Below are 25,433 nucleotides of genomic sequence, written 5' to 3'. Positions count from 1 at the left end.
CAGGACAAGTTGAGAAGGCTAATAAAAAGGCATATGGGATCCTTGGCTTTATAAATAGAGGCATAGGGTACAAAAGAATAAGTGAAGTTATGCTAAACCTTTATAAAACACTGGTTAGGACGCAGCTGGAGTATTTGGCCAATTCTGGGCACCACAACATAAGAAGGATGTCAAGGCCTTAGAAAGGATGCAGAGGAGATTTACTAGAATGCTACCAGGGATGAAAGACTTCAGTTACATGGAGACACTAGAGAAACTGGGGTTGTTCTCCTTAGAGCAGAGAAGATTAAGAGGAGATTGGATAGAGTTGCTCAAAATCATAAATGGTTTTGATAGAGTAAATAAGGATCCAGTAGCAGAAGGGTCGGTAACCAAAGGAGACAGATTTAAGATAATTGGTAAAAGAACCAGAGGTGACATGACAAAAAAAATGTTTTACGCAGCGAGTTGTTATAATCTGGGAATGCACTGCCTGAAAGGGCGGTGGAAGCAGATTCAATAATAACTTTCAAAAGGGAATTGGATAGATACTTGAAGGGGAAAAATTTGCAGGGCTATGGGGAAAAAGCAGGGGAGTGGGACTAATTGGATAGCTCTATCAAAGAGCCGGCACAGGCACAATGGGCCGAATGGCCTCCTTCTGTGCTATATCATTCTATGATTCTAAAGGCACTATATAAATGCAAGTTGTTGTTGTTGGATGAATGGAAGGCTTATAGAGCCTACAGAAGGTGTAAGGGCCTGCAAATAAAGGAGTTAAGTAATGTTTACATCTCGTGTCAGGTTGCTATCCTCGATAAGCAGAGCACCATTAATTAAAGGAGGTGCGTACCTGAAATTATCAACACCTATACTGGCTAGCATATATTTCCAAGTCTCTATATTCTTCTTAAATATAATTTTCTGAAGCTGGGCAGTCCAGTTTTCAATCTTTCTTGATAGAAATGAGGAGGAGAAAAAGATTGGTCCAATTAGGGCCAATGTCACCTTTGTTACCTGAAGTAAGATCTATCCCATACAGATGGGATGAAATTCTTCTCTCTCTCTGCCAGCTGTAAAAGTCCTATATGTAATATGTTTGAGCAGATTCAACACAGGTCCTGGTGACCATGGGTTTACAAAACTGTCCGTACTTTGTCATAAATTGCCACTAAGTTGGCTATCTCAGTCAGAGAAGTCATAATGAAGTCTGTTGTGGAAGAGGGAACAATCAGCCTGATGCAATATTTTTGTTTTGTTCTGAGCATGGCACAAGAGAGGGTTATTTTGAATTGTGCTGTGTCAGGTTATTCAGTGGTTCTGTGGGTTTCTCTAATATATAGGGATCCATTATTGGCTAAGATAAAAGCAATTTCAGGACACTTGTCTCCAGCTAGGATGACTGATAGGGATAGAAATTCAAGGGTCTCTCTTGAATATATTGGTTCTTGATGAGATGGATGTCAAAGAACAAAGTGGTAGAGTGAAATAAAGTGCTATATGCATTGACATTGTCGTAAAAAGGAGTAAGAAATTTTGCTTTGCTTTCAGACACCATTCACATTTTCCCTACTGATTGGAAAGTTCTGCAGAGTGTGATACCTAGAGTTAAAATTCATATATTATATTTAATAGTTATATACTATTGCTACGTAATAGAAATAAAAGTATTATGGAGCTTAATTACTTTATTACCATTGTAATTATGATAATTATGGTGATAATTATGCACCCATGCACCATAACCGACTGTTGCTCATTGCTGTAATTAAATTTGCCCTCTGAGTTTGCAGGAATAAAGGTTAGCTTGTCTCAGAAGAACATTATCTCCACTGCATAAGACGTGCATCCATTCTTCACATCCTCAACTCAATTTTCACAGAACTATAGTTATTTGCACAGTGAAAACTGTCTTTAAACCCTCGTACAAATAGGAACCATCTTTCTGTAATGATTGTATATCAGAGTTTAAGTGTAGATGGAAGTCTTGAGCATGTACTAGGAAACAACCTGTTGATAAAGAACACTTTAATTTGTTCTTTAAGGATGCAGTTACATTACAACTGTAGTGTTAATGTGTAGTGGTTTTGCTTCACATTAGTTATAGTGTAAATGCAGACTACATTGGGAGTCAGAGCATAACCTGACATTGGAGCAAAGTAGAATGAGATACCATGAGATTAAAATCATGATTCAAAAGAGCCGATTGCAATTAACATGCCTATGATTCCCTGATATGCACTTCCAGTGGGAAAGGCTACACACCTGGAGTGAGCATTTGAAAAATCGTCCTTAATGTTTTGTTCCTGAGGACTCAGACTGGAGAACTAAAGTAGGGTGCCTGAAATTTGTTTTTATTTATGCTTCTCAAATTATAATGAATGAAATAAATAGATCTTATAAATAAAAGATTAGTTGTAAAGGACTTTGGAATGTCCTGAAACTGACATTAGATCCATTGCATATGCAAATTGGGGGCCTCATGCCTGTTTCAGGCCGCTTTGACAAATTGGACTGGAAATGACCACAGCTTGCGCCGTGCATGCTAGTCAGTTTCTTCAGGCACTCAGTAGCCAAACCAGTGGTCTTTAAAGGGACCGCTGGAGGCTGCCACCCAAAAGATAAGTTAAAAGTTTTTTACTTACCTTATTGTGGAGCTAGGAGGAGCACATTAGGAGCACATTAGTGCTCCTCCCGGCTCCACATTAAAACTGCAGGCCACTGCCAGCCACAGCTCACCCTCCTCCCAATTGCCTTCCCCTTCAAACTCTCCTAAGCCAACATCTTAGCTGTCAATATTGCTTCAATATTAGTTCTGGGTGGTTAAGGATACCTGCTACTGCTTTGGATCCCTGTGCACCATCCTGCATAAATACACAAAGGTGGATGCCTCCACCATATGCATTATAGAGTACTGCATAGGCATGAGAAAGTTGCAATTCTAGTGCCTAGACATGTCATGGGGCATCCCACAACACAACCAAAGTTGAGGCATTCACATGGACCAATTGCAGGAACCCTCATAGTGAGCAGCTGGAGGACAAGGATGAGGAGCCTGAGGAAGCTGAGCATGCAGCAGGACAAACATCTTCACGTGCTGCAAGAGGTACTCCCCTGCACCTCACCGCATGTGTGAATATGCACTCTGTGGAAATGTGCAGCATGTGGTTGCTGGGCAAGGGAGGTGCTGCAGAATGTACAGTGCAGCATCATGGGCACCCATGGGAAGGTGGAGCAAAAAAGAAAGAATGCATACTTATGAAGAAAGAGATCATGGTAATAATTGTTGGTGCAGTGCCTAAATATGACCTTACATTAAGGACACCTATATTGCCCTTCCTAGTGAGGTCAGTGAAATTTTTTCACCGTGGTAACCACATCCTCTGGACAGTACTGCTGACATTATTCTGCCTGGCACCTCTGGGCATGCTCTTCACCCCATTAACTTGGGAACCCAATGGCCATGTGCAGGAAAAAAGTACATCTTTCCCCAGCTCCACTTCCTGTAGGAAAATGTCCATAGCTTCTTCAGGTTACATGCCTGTAACAATATAATTCATTGGAGGTCTGCATCCATGTGAGGAGCCTTGAGTTCATGCAGGTTCCCAGATCCATCATAGTTAGCTAAAGAAAAAAACACTTGTATTTATATAATGGCTTGATTACATTGTCACATTGTCCCAAAGCATTTCACAACCAATGAATTGCTTTTGAAGTGCAGTCACTGTTGTTCTGTAGGCAAACTCAAACTAACAGGCTACAGCTCCCAGCATGTATCTATGTCTTTAATCTGTAGGATGTTTTATGATTGTTAGGAAGTCTCTTTATTCACAGAGCATGCCAGGACTTGGAGTTCATAAGCCCTGCACCTTTCTGCACTCCTCTGTACTATAAATGGAAAATTATTGCAGATGAAAACTGCCAGGAAAAATGCCTTTATATTGATTTGAACAGTTGTGTGTCTGAGATGTCCCTATAAAGGAATTACATTATTAACAACTACCCCATCATCAGCACACACTGTTATTATGAATTTGGAGGGTCGAAGAAGATAGGTGCCAAGGGAAATATTGCTTCAGTTATTGCTGATCTAATAAAATTTCAGTTTTACCAACCAATTTTGTTACATCAGTTTTAGAAAATATTCTATCCAAAAAAGGGCAAGGAGAACAGACTTTTAAAATATCCATTAGTACAGAAGGAGGTGTTGGTGCACACACTCCATAGGGGAGATTTTTCCTGATCTGTGCCAGCTTGTCAGGGCGCAGGGAATATCAGAAAATTGGTGGGTCAGATCATACACCTGTAAAGGAACCTGCCCGATTTTCCTCTTATTTGAATGAACGGAAGGAAAGTCAGACAGGTTCATTTACAGGCATCCACAGACTCAGGAAAACTTCCCGTTTTAATTGACAAAATTAAGTAAATCTCTCCATGAATTTCATTCTAATTAAAGCAATGGATTACAGTATTGAAAAGATTACTCCCAGGTTGTTTTAAAACAAAAATCGGAGACAACCCTGAATATCTTGTGCTGTGTCTCACTGTTCAGGTGACTGTTTTTGGAAAGAAGGGTTTGTTTCAGGGGCATAGCCAGACATAGGCACTGCGTGCAGATCTGTACACATTTAATTTCCTGAGGTGGAAAATTGGTGATCCCTTGATGCAACAGCTGATACGCAAGATTAGATGCTGCTCCAGGAAAATTATTGCTGCTGCACTCCTAGACAATCTTCTTACTACTCGACTTGACTGGAACTTGTATTTGTTGCTGTTACTTCAATCTGGAAACATGCTCTTGGATTAAAGCAGAAGCAACAGGTACAAGAGACAGAAGAATTCCCACCCACAACACAGACTCCACTCCCAAAGTGAAGATGCAGCATCAGATAGGAGCTGAAGCTGGGATCAGTGTGAGAAGATTATTAAGCAGAGTGTCTTTGTAAACTGGGAGGTAAAGGATGATTGAGGAGGTAGAGTTCCTCTGTGATGTGGAGAAGTAGGAGAGGGTGAATGCCTCTGTGAACTGGAGGGTTATAGGAAAAGAGTTCCTCTGTGAAGTGGAGAGTGACTGTTCAAGTATGTTTGGAGAGTGATGGTGTAAACCCAACTGGCAATGGATAAACCCAATGCCAATTACTTTTTCTTTTTTAGATTGAAAATTGATCAACAGTGAAATAAAAAAGGTGTTTAAAATGAACCAAAATGTACCATTCTTAATATAAAAATTCCAATGTCTTCCAGGGAAACATAACCTCAGACTCCACCTCCTATATAGTGCTAGTAGGCATGGGGGTGCTGAGGGGCTGTATTTGGAAGGAGTATGTACATTTCTAAATTAGCTGTCTATGGTGCTGATCTGTTTAATAAAGTTGATAGGAAAAGATGTTGTTGGAACCAAAATGCCCTTTGAGTCAATTCCCATCAATACTGTACCATGCAAAAACATAAGACTCACAAATATGATCATCAGGATTTTCTTTGTCATCACAATCTGCATTGACTATTTCCTCTAGGTATCAAGTGGAAATTAGCTGATAGAAAATAAATTGTATTCCTCACACATTTATGGACACAGCAATCCAATACGGTTTTCATGCCAGTTTTTTTTACTTAATTAAAAAGCAAGACATGGGCGAAGATAATGCATTATGCAGATTGTTGTTATTAAAACATATATATGTATAATATATTATAAATCTTATATCTGCAAACATTTTATGTCAACTTTTTCTATTATAAGTTCCTAGGTCCAAATTTTTAATGGAAACTGCCTATGTAAACTTGTCATGCTGTAATTACACTGTTCCATCAGTGGAGGCACTTCATCAACTTCACTGGCAGAAAGGTATAATTACAGTGTGCCATATTTACAATGGGCATTTTCCACTATAAATGTGGACATAGGAATTTATATTGGAAATATAAAAATAAGGACCGAATTAGGTATGTGCACTCTGGCCCAATTATCCCTGCCCTCTAAACCCTCTCACCTGAAGACTACTCTAGGTCTTAACTCCCCTGTGCAGTACCACGGAAGATCGACTATTATATAAAATAAATGCCAGCAATAAAGTCAATACTAATTCCCACTGACAGTACTTTTATAAGTCCTAATATTTTATTACAGTCTCTCCAGTCATAAAGCCGCATATACTGTTTTCTATCCATTTCTATGATCAGAATTCCCATTGCCTATAAGTTCAGCTGTTTTTACTGTGTTCAGTGTTTACTATTTCTAAAAATACAGTGGCGGTAGTTTTTTTTAAAGTCATTGAGTGCTTTATGATCAATCGTCCAAAAGTGAATGGGTCTGGCGAAAGTAGGAAATGTGCGAAAGATGGGAGTACATTAAAAGATTGGGGAAGATTATGTATAACTTGATCGTTTTATACATAGATACCAGTCTATATAAGACATGCTGAATAATACTAAGAGGAGATGGTGCGTGTGTGACAAAGGCAAAGAGAGAATATAAATGTTCATCTGTTATAAAGGAACGGTGATGAGAATCATGTTATTGCTGTCATGTCCGCAGTCTAATTAATTCGTTATATTTGGTCCATTCACGACGAGGCTATACGGGGAAACTGATGAAACCGGTACTATTATAACCTTGTGTACGATGCTTTCATGTTATCGAAATTGCGCATTTATGTGTTTAGCATTTGTCTTACGTTACAATTACGATGCTGATTCACAGGTAGGTCTGAGCATGATAAATACCTAATAGTTTTGATTGAATGTGTTTGTGACAAAACAGGTGAATTGGAGACTTTGAAAGTTTTCTTTAATTTACAATGCCCGGGAATTAGTCATTAATTTTAATACCTACGTGGTTCATTTTGTTGGTCATAAAATGTTTTCTTTGCGGTACGTATGCCATGTGCTGGCTCTGGACCAGCTCAAACTTGCAATACGGTGCACAGCGTAGAATGCAGTGTACTTAACCTAATTTTTAAAAAAATCATCAAAAAGGACAAAAATGCAACGCAGTTCCTTTGCTTCGAGTCCGTGTAGACACGCTCCACGAGCCGGGGAAATTGTTACCACTCGCCTCGGTGTCTGCACTGTACATGACACGCGATCACAACTCATTATTTCCACGTAAAGAAAGCCAACAGTAAATATTTTAGGTATTTCGACTAAAAACCGAGTTAACAAGTAGATGTGCCGCTTGCAAATGAGGATTTCTCCCAAGAAAAATAAATAAAGGCGTGTGACAGATTTACAAGGCTTTGGCGAACTAAAATTCCCTCTATCTTAAAGCTCCAGGTAGACGGCCCATTAAAAATAATTGTAGAAGGTAAAACGGAGTTGCAGCACGCCCCCATTCCCCCCCCCCCCCCACTCCCCGTTTCTATTTCCCCCCACTGTCTCCGAATAACCCAGCGGACTGCACCATATGATTTTTAGGGATGCGCAGCTCAGTTTCCAAGAGACCCGCCGATTGCAGCCGTTGCTGTGAGAACGAGCGGGTGTGAAACGCCGGAGCAAACGTAAAACGGCGCGAGCGACTGGGTTCAAAACAAATCGGTTAGGTCGAAGCTCGATTGTGGGAGGGGGAGGGAATTTTTTTGTGGCTCTGTCATCCTTTGGGCATTGCTGGGAGCAGGCTCTCTCGGATCACGTGCCTTTGCCTGAGGGTGAGGGCGCTTCATTACTTCTTCCACCGCCATATTACAAACTTCAGTATTTTTCTCTCTTGAATTTTTCCCGCTCGGTGAGTAGGTTTTTTTTTCTCCTATCTGGATTTTTTCAGTGCTTTTTGTCATTTTAATTCTTTTTTAACTTCTTTTTTTTTAAAAAAAAAGAAAGAGAAAGAAATTGAGCCTACGAAGCATGGTTTATAAATTCTATTTTGCAGAATAAGTTCTTGCATGCTGTATAGTGATGTCAGTGACGGCATTGGCAAAAAAGGAGCTGGCTATAATGTGTATATTTTGTAATTTACTTTTTGTTACTGTCGCCAGCCCAAAAAAAAACAATAATTTTTTAATACGGATGCATAACCTTATTTTTTTTTAAAGAAAAGCAACTCTTCTACTGTGCTCATTCTATTTGCAAAGCTTTATTGGTGTATTTTCCCATACCGGTATTGACACAACCTGTGTGCTTCGCTTGGTTGAGCTGAAGTGACAAGCCACCAAAAGCACGACCTGAAGCAAGTTTTCATTGTCAACAACAAAAGTGTTTTGCAGACTTTTCTACATTTTTTTTTAACGCGAAACTTTTCTTGCAGCTTGTTGTTAAGGCACTTTTTTTTTCTTCAAGTAATTTTCCTAAATGTGTACGTTATTTCAGACGGTTGTGTTTTTTTTTAATTAGAAAAATCTGCTTTTCAGTTGTTGAAAACTTTTTAATCATTAAAACCAAAAAAAAAAAGTTGTGGATGGCTGTGGAAGGTCTTGAGGGGAAAATGAAGTGCGTTATTGGTTATACTGTTCACAGACGGCACATCGACACTTCAGCACAGGTATTTACTTCAGGTCCACTATTGTAACGTTATCACTATCAGAAAAGCTGGGAATAAAATATTGATAAAGTAAATAACGTGTGTTTTATTTAATGCTTTCCTCAGTGGCTAGTCTGCCTAACAGGTCCATTGCACTGTAGATAATGTCGCGTTATTTCTGATCTGCCCGGTTCCTAGATCCGTGTTTGCGGGATTGCTGCCGAATATTTATTGTGTTTTCATTAAATTGCGCGGATGAGAACTTGTTAGATGCTTTCCGATAAAGAGCTCCTAGGAGCAGTGAGGGGGAGTCAGTACACCATGTCGTTTCTAACGGTGCTGCTACAATGTTAGTAACTGTGGTCTGGTGCCCAATACCACAGTAATAAATTGCAATGTTTGACGTTACCTACGTGTGCATTCAGACAGTGCTCGTCATCTACAGGAATTGCGCGTTTCCATTTTTATCACAAGTGATTTCATTGGAAACAGTGCCGTTCAGTGGGTGTTCGCAAGACAGTATGTCCGTTATTGAGTAAAACGTATCTATTTAGGAGCCCTCTTGTCCAGAATTCGATCGTTGTAACGAATGAGTGTGACAAGTAAAGGGATAAGTCAGTTTATTAATGCAGAAGTTTGGAAAGTTCTAGCTAAATTTTAATGTTTTGTAAGCAAAGTGATTGAGCATTCTCATTTGGCTGGTGAGAATCTGTGATATCATGCTGTTACATCTTCTTCAGCATCAGGTTTTCAGTATCAGGTTTTCAGTGCTGAGGTAGGGATGATCCTTCCAGCAGGATTTGAGAAATAATAAAATGTTATAAAAATGTTGACCTAGTTACTGCTACCTAGAATGAAAACTGGCCAGGTGCATTCTTTATTTTCTGCAGGTAGTAGAGAAGATTTATTATTAAAGGTGCGGTTTGCCTTTTTTTCCCCCAGAAAACATTCTCGCCCCTCTGAAAGCCGCTAGCTCCACTTACCTAGGTTTCTTGGTTAGTGATCCAATTATGCCTATATCCTGTGCGCTGCCTTAGGAAGGGGATCACAGTGGAGTTGTCATAAAATTAGTAAATCCAGATTTAAAATATCTGCTGTATTTTGATTAGGTAGAAATTGTTCAGTTGTTTAAAATTGAAGATCAGAATTTTAATTTTTTTGAAAATACTGTAAAACAGTCAAAGCATCATATTGGTTTTATTTTTATTCTGTTGTAAGTATAAGTAGTAGTAAAATTCACAGTAGTACAAAGTATATTTCCTTCTGAATCATCCAAACAAAATTGGCTTTTGCAGGATGTGATTTTACTTTGAAGTCAACATATCTTTAGCGAATTTCAACATTGTTGGTGAATTTGCAATTGATCTGAAGATGGCCGAAAAGAGTCCCAAACAGAGTGTTTAAGTACATCAATATGTGGTCAATTTATTACATTTGTAGTGCATTGATGCTGTTGAATCTTATTGCACAGCAGCAAAGCCAAATCTTGGTGATTAATAGAATCACCAATTTCATACCTGAGGATGAAGAACAGGTGCACAGTAATTGTCATAGTAACATCTCACAATAGTAACATCACACAAAAGCAGTGAGATGTTATTTTTGTTTGAGTCACTGCATCCAAGTGAATGTCAAACAAAAAAGATTTTCCATAAGAACTGACTGTCACTTAGAAGTTAATGTGTAGTGCTTGCATGAACTTTTAACACAGTGAAGTAAACACAGTGGCACACTGTTAAATTGTGGAATTGAATCTTTCTCTTGAGTTTAACATTTCCTTTGACGCTACCTACTCTGCTACTGGTGGAATCTTATGCCTTACCTTTGAATTTCCCTTTATATCATAAATTAACACTGAATTACACTTCCAGCCACATGATGTTGGGGAGTAGTAAACCTGCTAGCTAAAGTTGTTCTAATCCAGTCTGGATGATATCACTAACATCTGCATGTAAATTAATGTATTTTCTCTTTTAAAACTGCTTTTCAAGGATCTGAATACCAGCAGACTAACATAGGTCAGGTTTACAAAAGCTTAGTGATTTTCTGAGTGCCAGTGCTGGAAGAGGGGAAAGAACATTCCTCCCTTACTGCCACTAAAATCTTCCACAGAACCAGTACTTATGAAGAAAGAGGAAAACAAATGTGCCTGTGAAAATAAAGTGTAATAGATGAATTAGCATCTCTATAGTCTGTTATTGTGGTCATTAAATACCCAATTAAACAAATAGCTTGGCAGATGTATATCAGATTGTTGATAATAGTGATGCGGTGGCAAACTTTGAAGTAAAGTTCACTAACTGGAAAAAAAAATCATGCTAGTTAAAATTAAACTCAAACTAGAAGTGTCTGGAACTGTTATTATAATTTAAGGTACTGGACTGGGTGAAACAGGAAGACCACATTTTTTGTGGCTGACTGTCTAGAAACTATGGAAGTTAGAAGAAGAGGACAAGACTCGCATATCTCTTAAAATAATTTCACCTGAGACAACGTAGCAGATTGTTAATTAAGCTGAAAAATTTTCACTCAGAGCAGTGCATTTAACTTTAGCTGAGAATCATTGGGGGTGAAATTGGCCTTTGGAGGTACCACAAAATGGGTGATAATAAATTGGCACGCCACTTTTTTTTTAAGTCAATGGAAGAGAGAATTGGGCTGTGTGTAAAACGGGCTGCCAATTTACTATCGCCCATTTTGCATTACCGCTGAAGACCAATTTCACCCTCAATGTGTCTTCATCGTGATTAAAGAAAATACCCTGTCTATTGTGTTTTTTGTTTAGTAAAATCATTCCACAAAATGAAAGGTCTTAAATTTAGATTTAAAAACGAATAGTGCAAATGAAAATGGCTATCAAATCTGGTACGCCTTCCATTGAACCATAAAGGGATAACAGTAATCCCTTGAAAGGCCAGAGGAAACTGCAATATACATAAGTGTTAGGATTTTCCATAAATGAAGACTAAGGGCAGCACCTTGTGAGCAGCATAGATAAGTTAGCCAGAGGAAAAGCTGCTCCAAAGAGGACAGTCTTGTCAGGCCATCAGACAGGGTACCAGCTATTCTGAAGGTGATTGAGGCATACTGAGAACAGAGACAAGTGCAAGAACACTTTAAACAAACTTTTGGTTTTATATTGAAAGGACTATATGGTCTCACAAGTTGAAATCTTTCTGAACCACAGGATTTTGTGTCTGATGACAACTGGATATGTAATATATGCAGTTAGATCTCACTTGAGTTTCTGCAGAGCTCTTGGTTCAAAGAAACTTCTATTTTTTAATTAGATATAATAAAAGGAGTCTTGGGTCAAAAGTTAGAGATTTAAAGAACATTGTACTAGAAAGGTTATAAAAGTTAAAATGGGTTATAATAAAAACAAATAGGGTGTGGGAAGAATGCTGTGGGTTAGACATTCGCATTTCACCTCTTGGACCAGGGTTTAAATCGAGCCCAGGCTGATGGGATGAATGTCTCCTCTGTTAGCAGATTGTAAGATTCTGATATAAAATGAACTTGGCAAGGCTCAGTTCATTTCCTAACAAGCATGGGCTCACAACACAACCTTACTTAATTTGTAAGTAAATTACCAATCGTGGGGGAAATGGAAGATGTCACCCTGGTGCAGTAATGGCGTTACACTGAGGCACATTGTTGGGGCAGAGCAGAGGGAGCTTTACTCTGTATCTAAACCTTGACGTGGGAATGCTAGATTCTGAAAATGGAAAATGTTCCTTTTCCCAGCAGTACCCTTTTGTGAGTACAAAGGAATCAAAAAACAAACACAATGAATTAGAAAATTCAAAATGAAGTAAAATACAGCAAACCAAGAAAGCAAAATAATCAAATGTACAGTTTAACATAATATAGATGTCTGAATGTAGCTTTCTTACATTTGATACATAAATGTTGTCCAATCATGGAATATTAATAAATTTAACTTATAAAGAAGAACTATATGTGGTAATGTTTTATTCCATAGTGTTATAAATACGGATAACAATTTGTGTTTCATTCTGTTCCAATACCTAGGGGCAGAACATGGGATAGGTAGTTTTCTGGTATCCAGATATAATGAAACGCTGGGGGAGATTTTAACTGCCTTTGCCTGGCAGAAACCGAGTGGTAAGAGTTAAAATGGAGATGTGGGACTTACCGCTCTGTTCCCGCTTTGCAGCCATTTTTTCCAGGGACTACCATTGGATGGTTGAGGTGCTTGCCTGAATCAGGCGGAGTTTCATTAATCTATGCAAATAGGGGTGCTATGATGTAGATAGGACCCTGATGCCATTTGACCTGCTTATTGTGTATGTCGTGGATGCTCCATTCAGTAAAAACCTGTCCGTAAAGCAGAAGAGGCCAAGAGGGGTAGGAGTGCCCTCCGGGTACTACAAGAATAATGTGTGCCTCTGCCACCCTGGGAACACCCCCGGCCCCTGACATACCTTTTTCCTGGCTTGGAGTCAGCGAGCTTCATTGATATGCCAGTTTGGGGCATGCTGCTCGCCTTATATATGTTAATGTGGCCTGGCACTGGAAATTCATTGGGCAGTATTTTTACCTATGTTTGAACCTTGTGACTGCCAACAGGTCCAAGAATTATAAGGCTTTCTGGGCTGTCCATTTTTCAAGTTTGCAGCTCTCAGCTGTAATGCTAAAGCAAAACCTAGGACTACAGTAATAAAACTATTCAAACAATACTTCTGGTGGTAATTAAAATTGTATTTTAGGTTTCTATATTTGTTGTATAGGGGTTCAAACTTAAAATACCATTTTAAATAAAAACAAAAAGTTTACCCTTGCCTTGTCCTCCCTTTTTCTTGCTATTCTTTCTACCCCATTCTCTCCTTCCCCATCCCTTCTTCATTATTGCTCTTTATTTTAACTGTGTTTAATGTAAAAAACAAGTGTAACTTTTCTACATTTTATCTCAAAATATGTAAAATGCTTTCCTTGGATGTTTTAGTCTGTCTCCAAGCAGCAATGACCCATTTTGGAGGAGTTGTGAGCGAGAACATAAGAAATAGGAGCAGGACGAAGCAATACGGCCCCTCGATCCTGCTCCGCCATTCAATAAGATCATGGCTGATCTTTGACCTCAACTCCATTTTCCCGCCCGATCCACATATCCCTTGATTCCCTGAGAGTCCGAAAATCTATCGATCTCAGCATTCAATATACTCCATGACTCAGCATCCACAGCCCTCTGGGGTAGAAAATTCCAAAGATTCACAACCCTCTGCATGAAGAAATTCCTCCGCATCTCAGTCTTAAATGGCTGACCCCTTATCCTGAGACTATGCCTCCTAGTTCTAGATTCTCCAGCCAGGGGAAACAGCCTCTCCGCGTCGACCCTGTCAAGCCCTCAATCTTGTTTCAATGAGATCACCTCATTCTTCTAAATTCCAGAGAGTATAAGCCCATTCTACTCAATCTCTCCTCATAGGACAGCCCTCTCATCCCAGGAATCAATCTAGTAAACCTTGGTTGCACCACCTCTAAGGCAAGTATATCCTTCCTTAGATAAGGAGATCAAAACTACACAGTACTCCAGATGAGTCCTCACCAAAGCCCCGTACAATTGGAGCAAGACTTCCTTACTCTTGTACTCCAACCCCCTTGCAATATAGGCCAACATGCTATTTGCCTTCCTAATTGCTTGCTGTACCTGCATGCTAAGTTTCTGTATTTCTTGTACGAGGACACCCAAATTTCTCTGAGTGTCAATGTTTAATAGTTTCTCACCATCTAAAAAATATTCTGTTTTCTACCCACCAAAGTGAATAACCTCACATTTCCCCACATTATACTCCATCTGCCACCTTCTTGCCCACTCACTTAACCTGTCTATATCCCTTTGCAGATTTTTTGTGTCCTCCTCACGGCTTACTTTCCCACCTAGCTTTGTATCATCAGTAAACTTTGATACATTGCACTCGGTCCCTTTATCTAAGTCATTAATATAGATTGTAAATAGCTGAGGCCCAAGCACTGATCCTTGCAGCACCCCACTGGTTACAGCCTGCCAACCTGAAAATGACCTGTTTATCCCTACACTCTGTTTTCTGCCTGTCTTTTACGTGGCACCTTATCGAATGCCTTTTGAAAATCCAAATATACTACATCCATTGGTCCCTTTACCCTGCTAGCTACCCTCCTCAAAAAAAACTTCAATAAAATTTGTCAAACACTATTTCTCTTTCATAAAACCATGTTGACTCTGTCTAATCATATTATGATTTTTTAAGTGCCCTGTTACCACTTCCTTAATAATGGATTCCAGCATTTTCCTGGTGACTGACGTCAGGCTAACTGGCCTGTAGTTCCTTATTTTCTCTCTCTCATTTCTTGAATGATGGGCTTTACATTTGCTACCTTCCAATTCACTGGGACCGTTCCAGAATCTAGTGAATTTTGGAAGATCACAACCGATGCATCCACTATCTCTGCAGCCACCTCTTTTAGAACCCTAAGACATAGGCCGTCTGGTCCAGGGGATTTGTTGTCTTTTAGTCCCATTAATTTTTCCAGTACTTTTTCTCTACTGATATTAATTACTTTAAGTTCCTCACCCTCATTAGCCCCTTGGTTCCCCATTATTTCTGGTATGCTTTTTGTATCTTCTACTGTGTAGACAGATACAAAATATTTGTTTGAAGTTAGAATTAGCTTATCAAACAATTAACTGAAAACAGCACCAAAGCTCAGTTTTTCAGCCAGACAAAGCCCAGAAGGATTGATCGGGTCTAATTGTTAGAATAGATTTTTCAGTATTAAAAAGAAGCATGTTATTGTTTGACAAGTTATGCTGCCTTTGGCAGTAATAGTGCGATTTATGTCTAGTGAGAGAAATCATCTATCATGCAGTAGGAGTTAAGATCTGACTATGTTTTCCATCATTTAAGAATGGAAAGACAACAGAAGGGCATTTGACAGAACTCAAATATGCTAACCTGTGTAGAGATGAGGTGGAAAATAAAGGATATACCTCAGCAATTTGACTGTGGTAGCTATCCAAGGGACAAAGCAGAATGCTACGATGTTTGGTTTTCCCATTGGATAAGTACTCTCTAATAAAGTTCCTAATACTTGTTTCTGTAACAGGAGTATAAATAGAAACACAAATAAATTACATAATTAGAGCTCAGAATATGTCTGTGTCACTAGGAGTAACGCATACCTAATATGGATTAAGGTGTTCTGTAGTGATTATTTTTGCCTATATTTTTGGCTTAATGCTGCAGTTACAGTGCACCATCAATCTGAAACTAATAGGTACATGCTTAGAACTGTGCAACTAGCTATGTTAATGTTTTGAGAGTGCAGGCGGGAGTGTGTGCTTTCTCAAAATATTGAGGTGAGGCTCTGCTTAACGATATAAAATGTTCAAGAAATCAAATACATCTGAGCAATTTTTAAGCCTAGTTTGACACAGGACTGCAATTACAATCCATATGGTGTTAAGTCAAATAAGGTGTAAAAGACTGCATAATGCTACATTCCAAGAGTATGATCAGAACTGGACTGCAGTTATACTTCCACTTTAAGCTGCACCTTTCAAAAGATGTGATTTGTTTTCAAAGCAGAAAAGGACAGCTGTGAATGCAGGGACTGTTTTGATTGGTAGTTTAGTTCTTTTCATGGATGTTAAGGTTGCCAGGGCAACTGATGTTGTATAATACATGGTTGACATGAATATGGGTCGCCCATTTATATAGAGAAAATAGTCTTATAAACATATGTCTGAATAATGCAGTCCATGCTATAAAGATCAGTTGCTCCACACTTCCAGTATCAATGACAGTGATTTAATGCATAAAATTGTTCTATTTGGTCTAAATGACAAATTGGTAGACAGTAATGGGAAATGTGCTTTAAGTGGCTTTGTGGAAAGACTACCAAACTTAAAAAAAAACTAAGATTTAAATAAAACCTCCTCAGATTTATAATTTTCTTAAACTAAAAGAACACCTAACAGATACAGACAAAAAGGAGAGGATTTCACTGGTATAATTAACATTGTTAAAAGTCATTTCCCAAGAGAAGGCATTCTGGATAGGCTGTAATTCAGGCTAGCTGTTGCAAATAGTTAGGTTTCTTGGAAATGTTGCAAATACTGTTGTGGGGTAGGATGGGGGCGTTGGGGCTGGTGGGTATGGATTGCTGTATTGATGTGCAGTGTTTGTGTATATGCTGCACACCAAACTTGAGAACCCCGGGGGGGACAAAGTTAACTAGCATGTAGATCGCACTAAAATTGATTTTTGCTTTAAAGAAATGTGGTCTATGCAAATTAATATTATAAACCTTCTGTTTGGATACGACCTCTGATTCATTATCTAACTGAAAGTTGGTCAAATTTGGACCTGGTTGGATGTTCCTAAATTTGCCACGCTTGGATTCATTCGGATTTGGCTGACATGGTTTGCGGTGAGTGCAGTTTCAAAAAAAATTCAAACATTGTTAACAGTGTAAAAATATGGATGTCATGGTAAAAAAAAAATTGGTGAAGGAATCTGAAATGCAGTTTGGAACGTCAAAAAGAATGGAATTTCAAACTCAGTTCTGGTTTGGAAACCCCCGACCTGCTTGGGCAGAATTACATAGAATGTACAGCAAAGAAACAGGCCATTTGAGCAACAGGTCTGTGTGTTTATGCTCCACACAAGCTTCCTCCCACCCGACTTCATTTAACCCTATCAACATATCCTCCTATTACTTTCTCCCTCAAGTATTTATTTATTTATCTAGCTTCCTCTTAAATGTAGTTGTTATTCGCCTCAACTACTCCTTGTGGTAGCGAGTTTCACATTCTAACCACTCTCTGGGTAAAGAAGTTTCTCCTGAATTCTTTATTGAATTTATTAGTGATTATCTTATATTCATGGCACCTAGTTTGGGTCTCCTCCACAAGTGGAAACATCTCTATTTCTACACCATCAAACCCTTTCATAATTTTAAAGACCTCTATTAGGTCACCCCTCAGCCTTTTCTAGAGTAAAGAGCTCCAGCCTGTTCACTCTTTCCTGATAGGTACACCTCTCAGTTCTGGTGTCATCCTTGTAAATCTTTTTTGCACCTCCTAATACCTCTACATCCTTTTTATAATATGGAGACCAGAACTGTGCCTAGTATTCCAAATGTGGTCTAACCTAGGTTCTATGCAAATTTAACATAACTCTGCTTTTCAACTCTATCAAAAATGAGCCCTGGTGCTTTTTTTATGCCCTTATTAATTAGTGTCGCTACGGTGATTTGTGTATCTGCATTCCTAGATCCCTTTGTTCCTCTACCACATTTAGATTCATATTTTCCAAGGAGTATGTGGCCTCATTCTTCTACCAAAATGCACTACCTCCCACTTACCTATATTGAAATTCATTTCATAATGAGGGCAATTTTCAATGGGTGCCCATCCATTTTACATTGATAAAATGGGTGCTTGGACACAGAAAATCGAGTCTCAGTCTTGCCTGCTCATTCTGTGACAAATGCGCCTGATGGCATTTTGGGTGGGGCCTCCTTTTAGGCGGTTGCCTATTTAATAATGCAAATGAGGGTCCTACACTTGCTTAAGGACCAAATGCCATTTTCAACAGTTCTAGTTTCCTATTTATCAGTTCTACAACAGACCCATAAATCATAGGCAGTAACAGTTGGATGGGTGCCATTTCCAGCATTCATCAGCTGCTGTCAGGTAAATCACTGATTTGTTCATTTTGACTTCTGGTGTGCTTGTTTTGCTGTGTTGGCTACTGGAGCTGACATTAAACTTCAAAAAGTTATCTGGTTGAGTCTTCAGGCAAACTTCTGATTGGCTTTATGGTTTGGTGATTGGAATGCTGTTGAGACTGGAAGATGATGATGAGGAGCAGCAGAACCAGGCAAGATACCAGAGATCTGCAGAGAGAAGAGGCAGAACGAGAGAAGCACACAGGAAGCCTTGCCGTACTAGACTATACATGCCAAGAACTTTATTCTTGTAGTTCAGTGAGGAGCAGTGTGGGAGAAGGCTTTACTTTACCAGAGATCCTGTTACAGAGCTATGTCACCTGCTGCAGCACCAACCGCAGCCAGCACCAGATGACACTCGTCCTTGCCTATAGCTCTGAAAGTCACTGTGGCCCTGTTTTTTATATGCCTTAGGGTTGTTTCAGTCTGCAGCAGGTGACATTTGCAACATTGGTCAATCAGCTATGTGTACCTGCATGAAGCAGGTGATTGATGCACCTTTTGTCAGAGCCAATGACTTCATCTCCTTTCCTATAAAGGTCATGATGCAGGAAGACAGGGCCTAGGGCTTCCCCTGGTGCAGGGCATCATTGACTTGCACAAATGTAATATTGTGTACTCCACGCAAGACCCTGCCGTATACGTCAACCGGAAGACTTCCACTCACTGAATTTGAAGTTGGTGTGCGACAACATGCAGTGCATCCTGCAGGTCTTGACAATTGTCATGATGCCTTTATCCTGCACTAGTCATAATTCCCCTTCTCTTTAACCCAGACCATCGGGTCAGAAGCTGGCTACTTGGAGACGAGGGCTATGTTCTGCAGACGTAGCTCATGATCCATGTCAGGCACTCAAGCACAGATGGAGAGATGTGATAATCAGAGCCACATCTTCACCAGAGCCCTGATAGAACAAACCAATGCCACATCAAGCAACACTTTCACTGCCTGGATAGGTCTGGAGGAATCCTGCAGTACAGTCCCCAGAGGGCCTAGGATTGACCTTGTCTGTTGCATGCTCCACAACTTTGCCATGCACATTGAGCCACCTGTGGAGGAAGACATGGAGGCAGAGCAGCATGAACTATAGGAAGACACAGGATTACGAGGAAGAGCAAAGCCTACCTTTCCTGCCAGCCGCAAGAGCTTTTCGACAGCAGTTTATCAAGGATCACTTTTGTTAACTATTTCCTATTCCCCTGCACCAATAGCCCTTCCCAACTTCAGTCCCAGCCCTTCCACCATCCTTAGGACTGCCCTCAACCCAGACATGGCATTGGGTCTTTAGATCATATCACATTGCTTGGTCATCAAATACTCACCAAACAAACCACACACCAAGAATTCTGTTAAAGACTAATTGACAATAAGTGTTAACCCGTCAATAAACTAACAGTCACCCTGATGCAGTCCCCTAGTGCTGGTATTAAAGTGCTCATCTACCTACTCTTGAGCTCCTACAAAGTGCCCCCTAATAGCTACAGCTTTGGAGGTGGAAAGCTGCTGTGCCTCCGAGGAGGGCACTTGAGATGGCTGTGGTCGGCAACCTCGAGGAGCTTAGGCTTGAGAAGGCCCGGCTGCAAACTGTTGTGCCTTGGCTGTGTGAGTGCTACATACAAGTTGGAAGTGGACGCCTCCACACTGTCCACTGTGATGCGTAACCCCCTGACATGCACTGGTGCGCAGTGTCTTTTAGGCTGGACCATGGAAGTTATCATCTTTCCCTAGTACAGACCCCTCTGAGTCACTATCTATTGGTGGCAGGGTGCCAATTTCTAAGCTGATGCCTGCAAAGGTGAGTGAATGATGATGCATTTTCTGTTGGACTGTCCTCCTGTACTGCCAATGGGCCTGAGACTGGTGCTTGTCCTGGAAAGAGGGGAGAGAGAGAAAATGATTAGTAGCTAAAGGCAAGGGTTAGTATTAGCAAATGAGTGGTAGCTCATTGCAGCATCAGGCTGTTATGCAGATTGTGAGGGGAAGAGTTTAGTGATGAGAAAAAGGAGGGTTAAAGGGCCAAGCACACTGTGGCACATTTCCTCCTGCATCGCCATTTGTGATGGCTCTGGCTTGCCCTCTATCCATGACATGCCTGGCAGCTTCTTCAGTTGCTGTCACGACTTGGAAAGATGGTGGGTCACCTCCAGTGAAGGTCCTCCCCTGCAGGTGAACCTGGCTTGTCCTGCAAGAAGAAAGGGTATTATTCATTTACTTCAGTGAAAATAAAAATTGGGAGAGATGTAAAACGGGCTGCCGACTGTCATCCATTTTACACTATTGCATAAAATTAAGATCTACCCCCTTCAATGGATCCCCGCACTGCACCTAAGAAATGCAGGCCATCTTTAAATGATGTCGCTCCTGCCTGAATTCCCTCTTCACCGCCCCACCACCACCACCACCACCATGTCCAGTGATCAGTGTGGTTCACATTGACTGTTCATCCACCATATTAAAATGAGACACAGACTTGAAAATGGTTCGTGCCTCTTGCAAACATCAGGTGAGCGACGCAACCACCTTGCCCATTGTATGCCTGTTTTGGGCAAAACTTAAAATTGTCCCCAATGTCCATTTGTTACGTGTTTGCTTATGCTTTGGTTAAGAATAATCTCTAATACTGTAATAGAGGAGGCACAAGCATCTCATTACTTTTCCCCCATTTTTATGAAAGTATGAATTCATAACTCAAAGGAAAACAGGCGAGACTCCCTGCTAAGAGATCCAGATTTTAAAGCAGGTTTGTAATTCTGACTGCATCTTTCTAGGACCAATGCTGCTAACTGCATCAGTACATACCAAAGCAATCTTGCTTGGTCATGGTGTATAATATGTAATCTGCAGCTGCCAGACTTCCCTTTTACTATTAACATGGCAAAAAAACTTTTTTTACAGTTTAACTTCCTCTTTTATTTTATGTTGATCTATAATTCATTGCGTATGATGATCAGATATAAAAATCTCTCATTCTTGGTGATTAGATCATAAGGTTTTCTGAAATAGTAAAAGTAACCCATTGATTATTATTCTAATTCAGTATTCACTTTTTTTTTTAAGAGCAGACTTAATAGGAAGAAATACTTCACATAAGTTTTTTAAAAATGTTTATCAGGCAGTGTGACTGGAATTAAATCTGCACACTCAACATTAAACAGTCTGAGTTCACTGAAAAATTGCCGAATGCTTGATCTTTGATTATGGTTTACTCAGTATTTTGTGACCTAATGAAATATTTGTCACTGTTTTTCAACCAAATGTCAACTTAAAGCTTAAAATGTTTTTCATCCTGCATCAACTTCCTGGCTTAAAGATGATGGCTCTCTTACAAATAAGTATCAATGGGGAAGGAATTTTAAATGGAACATTATCTGCTCCATGAGATACTAGTTATTTTTCCAAAGTTCAATTTGAGGTCATTTGTTATTTCACACATTAATGACCTGCCAAAGGTATGCTGTCAAGCAGCAGTATTTATGTATACAGACAATTTTGCTTTTTTCTATCAATCTACTTCACTTGCTGACATCTTGATCGTGTTGAGCCACTGAAATCTATAATGGTCAGATCCATAATATTTGTTCCTTTTTAGTAATAAAATACTCACTACCTTACACTGCAGGCTGTAGCTTTAACTTTCATACACAGCTCACTACTTAGTTTACAGTGTTTGTTTGTATGGTTGGATAAGAAAGTAACACTGCTGATTTTTTTTATCTTTGTATTTCCTGTGTCTATTTTTTGGTTTCTGTGGAGTATGCACCATTCCCCAGCTGACCCATAGACAGGCAGTCTGTTCCCAAGCCAGTGATCAGTTGGTGCAAAATGTGCAAAACCAGCTCAGAGCTGGACTTTCCTTCCTTCTGTGGGGAAGAAAGCACCTGACTTGCATTTAATGTCTGTCGTCTGTCTCCTCAGCAGAATGCCATGGGATTCCCTTTGTGGGTGTGAACCCATGCCCTTTCCTACTTGTGGTTCTGTTTGCTGTTAAACTTGCTTTATAGATTACCTATATTACAGTACCACAGAGCACTAATCAAAAAGTGTAGCAATTATTTGAAACCTGATGAATAACTATTTAAATACTTTGACACTGGCATGCATACCGTAACACAATTAAAGCAGTTGCACCATCATTCTTCATGTAATTTCATATTACATTATATTTTGCAGAAACATAATTGCAGTCATCCTAGAATGTCAATTATTTTTTCCTGCGTTGGACTAATGCTGTAATGTTTTCTTTAATTCCATCCTTAAATACTTTGCAGCAGCAGTTAAACATATTACAAATGTCAATTTTTTTATTGCTCTGTTAACATAGGCAAAAGATAAATAAGTCTCTCTTTTCTTCCCTCTTCCCACAAACATTTTGGTGAAACACCTATGGTATATTTGCCAGTTGGATATGATGTAGCATAGTTCCAGCTGGTCAAACACCAGACAGTTTGAGATTTCTTCTTCCATCTGTCCTCTCCCTGCCCCACATCAAAAACTGAAAGCATTAGCACAAAAGGAAGACCGAACATAAGATGGGTAGGAAAACAAAAGCCTCACTCAAAAGTTCCCGAAGGGCAGCTACTCAACCCATGGATCTATAGAGATTTACAAGACAGACTGAGGCCATTTGACGCATCGGGCCCAATATTAGCACCCACTATCGGGTGCGTTCCTGGCGGGGTGGGGCTCCGAAAATCGGGGAATCCCGGAGCGGGTCGGGAGCCAGGCTCCAACCCGCCCACTTCCGGGTTCCCCACAGACGCGCTGGTGTCCGCATGCAGTCCCTGCATGTGAGACACCCGCAGGCAATTAAAGCCAGCGGGGTGCCACGTGACAGTATTTATTCTGCTATTTCAGGTCGTTAACAGACCTGATTAAGGGAATATTTCAGGAGGGGTGGGATTTTAGAAACAACTGGGACTGTTTCCCATACTGGGGTAACACTCCCAGTTGAAATGGACGTGTTGTAGCTGTCAGCCTGTGGCAGCTGCAAAGGTCCATTTGACGGGGGGAGACTCTCACTCATTGCAGGAGGCCGCTCTGTCACTTTGGACAAAGTTTGGCCTCCACCACCCTCCTCCTGACAATCAAATTCACCAACTTGCACGCTTACCCGGAGTCCAGACACATGTACCTACCTTGCGGATCCCCTCAGATGTACATCTTCCGGATGGGGGCCGCCGTAGCTGCAGTCATGACCTCCTTGGAGGGCGAACAGCATCACCAGCCTCGCCGGCCACGCTGTCCACCTCTGACACGTGGAGCTCCACAACACAGTGCTGTGACACATCCACCTGCACAGCAGGAGGGAGGGCAACCGCAGAGAGAGATGCTTCGCAGAGGGCACTACCCACGCCACAGGGTCCACAGACCGAAGCTCAGCTTCCTGGACCTCTCTGAGCAGCAGTGCACACGGAGGCTCAGAGTCACTCGACATGTAGTCGTGGACATCTGCAGCCTCCTTCGTGCCGAGCTGCTCCCGGCTGGCTCAAGCACCATCTTCTTACCTGTCGCTGTCAGTCACCACTACCCTCAACAACTTCTCCGCATCCTTCCAGTGTGCCACTGGGGACATCGCTGACGTGTCTCGGTCGTCTGCACAAAAGAGCCCTGCAAATGCACCTACACCCACTCTGCAGTGACACAATGGGTGGCATCAGGTGTGGGTCTTCATAGTGATCCTCAGGAAAGGGCATTATTGCACAAACCAGACAAGATTCGCAAAGACGTGGCAGTAGTGGTGCCAATATAATATGTGATGTGAGTTGGTCAGAAATTAAATATAAGTAAAAACCATGACAATCCCTCAAACACCTTTGTGCATCCCCTTCATGCTCACGACATGTTTGCCTTACGCTGCCTACTGCACATATGTGATGCATGCCCTGTGGCTGCAGCACAGGTAGTGTCAGGTTGAGTGAGGCTGACCGTGGAAGAGATGCATGAGAGGGTGAGTATGAGATAGCCATGAGATTGTATGAGGATTGGGTTGAGTGGTAGTGGCGGGATGAATACTGGCGAGGTGAGTAAGTGCAGGTAAGCTGACTATGAGCTTTGAGTGGATGTGAGGAGTGATGTGACAGAGTAGTGTTGGCAGTGCAGAAGGAGATGTGGGGTGGGGGCGGTAATGTGGCAGATGGAGTGTAGGGGAATGAGTAAGTGTACTCACTTTGGCTGACCTACTTAGGTCATTGCAGCGCCTCCTGCACTGTATGCAGGTGCGTGATATGTTGATGCAGGTGACCTCCTCTGCCACCTCGAGCCAGGCCTTCTTGGTGGCAGAGGCAGGCCGCTTCCTTCCGCCCGCCGGGGGGGGGGGGGGGGAAGATCTCTGTCCTCCCCCTCCTCCTCACCCCATCCAATGATACCTGGAGTGAGGCATCATTAACCTGGGAGCAGCCTTCCCCCTGGGCTGCTCCATGCTGTAATTTTTCCTATTTGTTGCAGTATCTGTCAGTGGAGGACTGCCCCTTTAAATAGAGCTCCTCCAGCTGACGGGCGGACTGCGCGTGCGCAGTAAGGTCTGAAGCGCAGCTCAGCAGCGGGGAACACGGCAGACCAGGTAAGTGGATCCAATTAGGCTGCGATCGCGCGCGGGGCAGACTGATTTCACCGGGCGCGTTACCCAGTCGCTCGCCCCCCCCTCCTCCGCGAACCCGCAGCCCTGCTAATATCGAGCCCGTCGTTTCTGTATCAGCTCTTTGGCAGAGCAGTCCAAAGCTAATCACACTGCCCCGTGCTCTCCCAATTGCTCTTTATTTTCCTCTGCTTCAAGTATTTATTGGCTTTTCCCTTAAAGGTGCAATGGTTTTTGTCTCAACCATTCCCTGTGGCAAAGCATTCCAAGCTCCAACAATTCTCTGCATAAAGAAATTTCTCCTAAACTCACTTCATTTTCTTAGTGACAATTTTAAATTGATGACCGCTTACCGCTGGCTTCCTAACCAGAGGAAATAGCCTTTTCCTATTCATAATTTTGGAAACATATAATAAATTTTCTGAGCCTTCTCTGCTCTAGTTGAAATAGTCTCAGTATCTCACATCTCTCTTCATAACTATAGGTTCTCATTTCTAGTAGTACTTAAGACAACTTGGAAATGTTCTCGTGTACCTCCCAAATCTCCCCTACTATAGCCAAGTGTCAATAAATTATTCCATTGCCCTCAGTGGACATAACTGGGCATCCAATAGAAAACAGCTACATCAACCTGTTTAGTTTGCCAATGTATGCTTACAATACCATGTAAACAAAATATACAATGGCAA

General features: G+C 41.0%; 1 protein-coding gene across 4 annotated transcripts in view; it reads left to right on the top strand.

Moving 5' to 3' along the window:
* Positions 1-7,450: 7,450 nt before the first annotated feature.
* The window catches only part of LOC137313599 (RNA-binding Raly-like protein), a 669,041-nt gene continuing 651,058 nt past the window's right edge, over positions 7,451-25,433 (top strand). The window contains exons 1-2 of one of the 4 annotated variants that reach the window (XM_067979538.1): positions 7,451-7,702; positions 8,325-8,455. The gene's annotated coding sequence lies outside the window, so the exon portion shown is untranslated. The other 3 variants (XM_067979539.1, XM_067979543.1, XM_067979537.1) reach the window with 3 other exon arrangements.

This window comes from Heptranchias perlo, chromosome 3, assembly GCF_035084215.1.
Source record: "Heptranchias perlo isolate sHepPer1 chromosome 3, sHepPer1.hap1, whole genome shotgun sequence".
Classification (NCBI taxonomy): Eukaryota; Metazoa; Chordata; class Chondrichthyes; order Hexanchiformes; family Hexanchidae; genus Heptranchias; species Heptranchias perlo.
The sequence above is the reverse complement of the archived record's forward strand: the minus strand, read 5'-3'. Positions and strand labels throughout refer to the sequence as shown.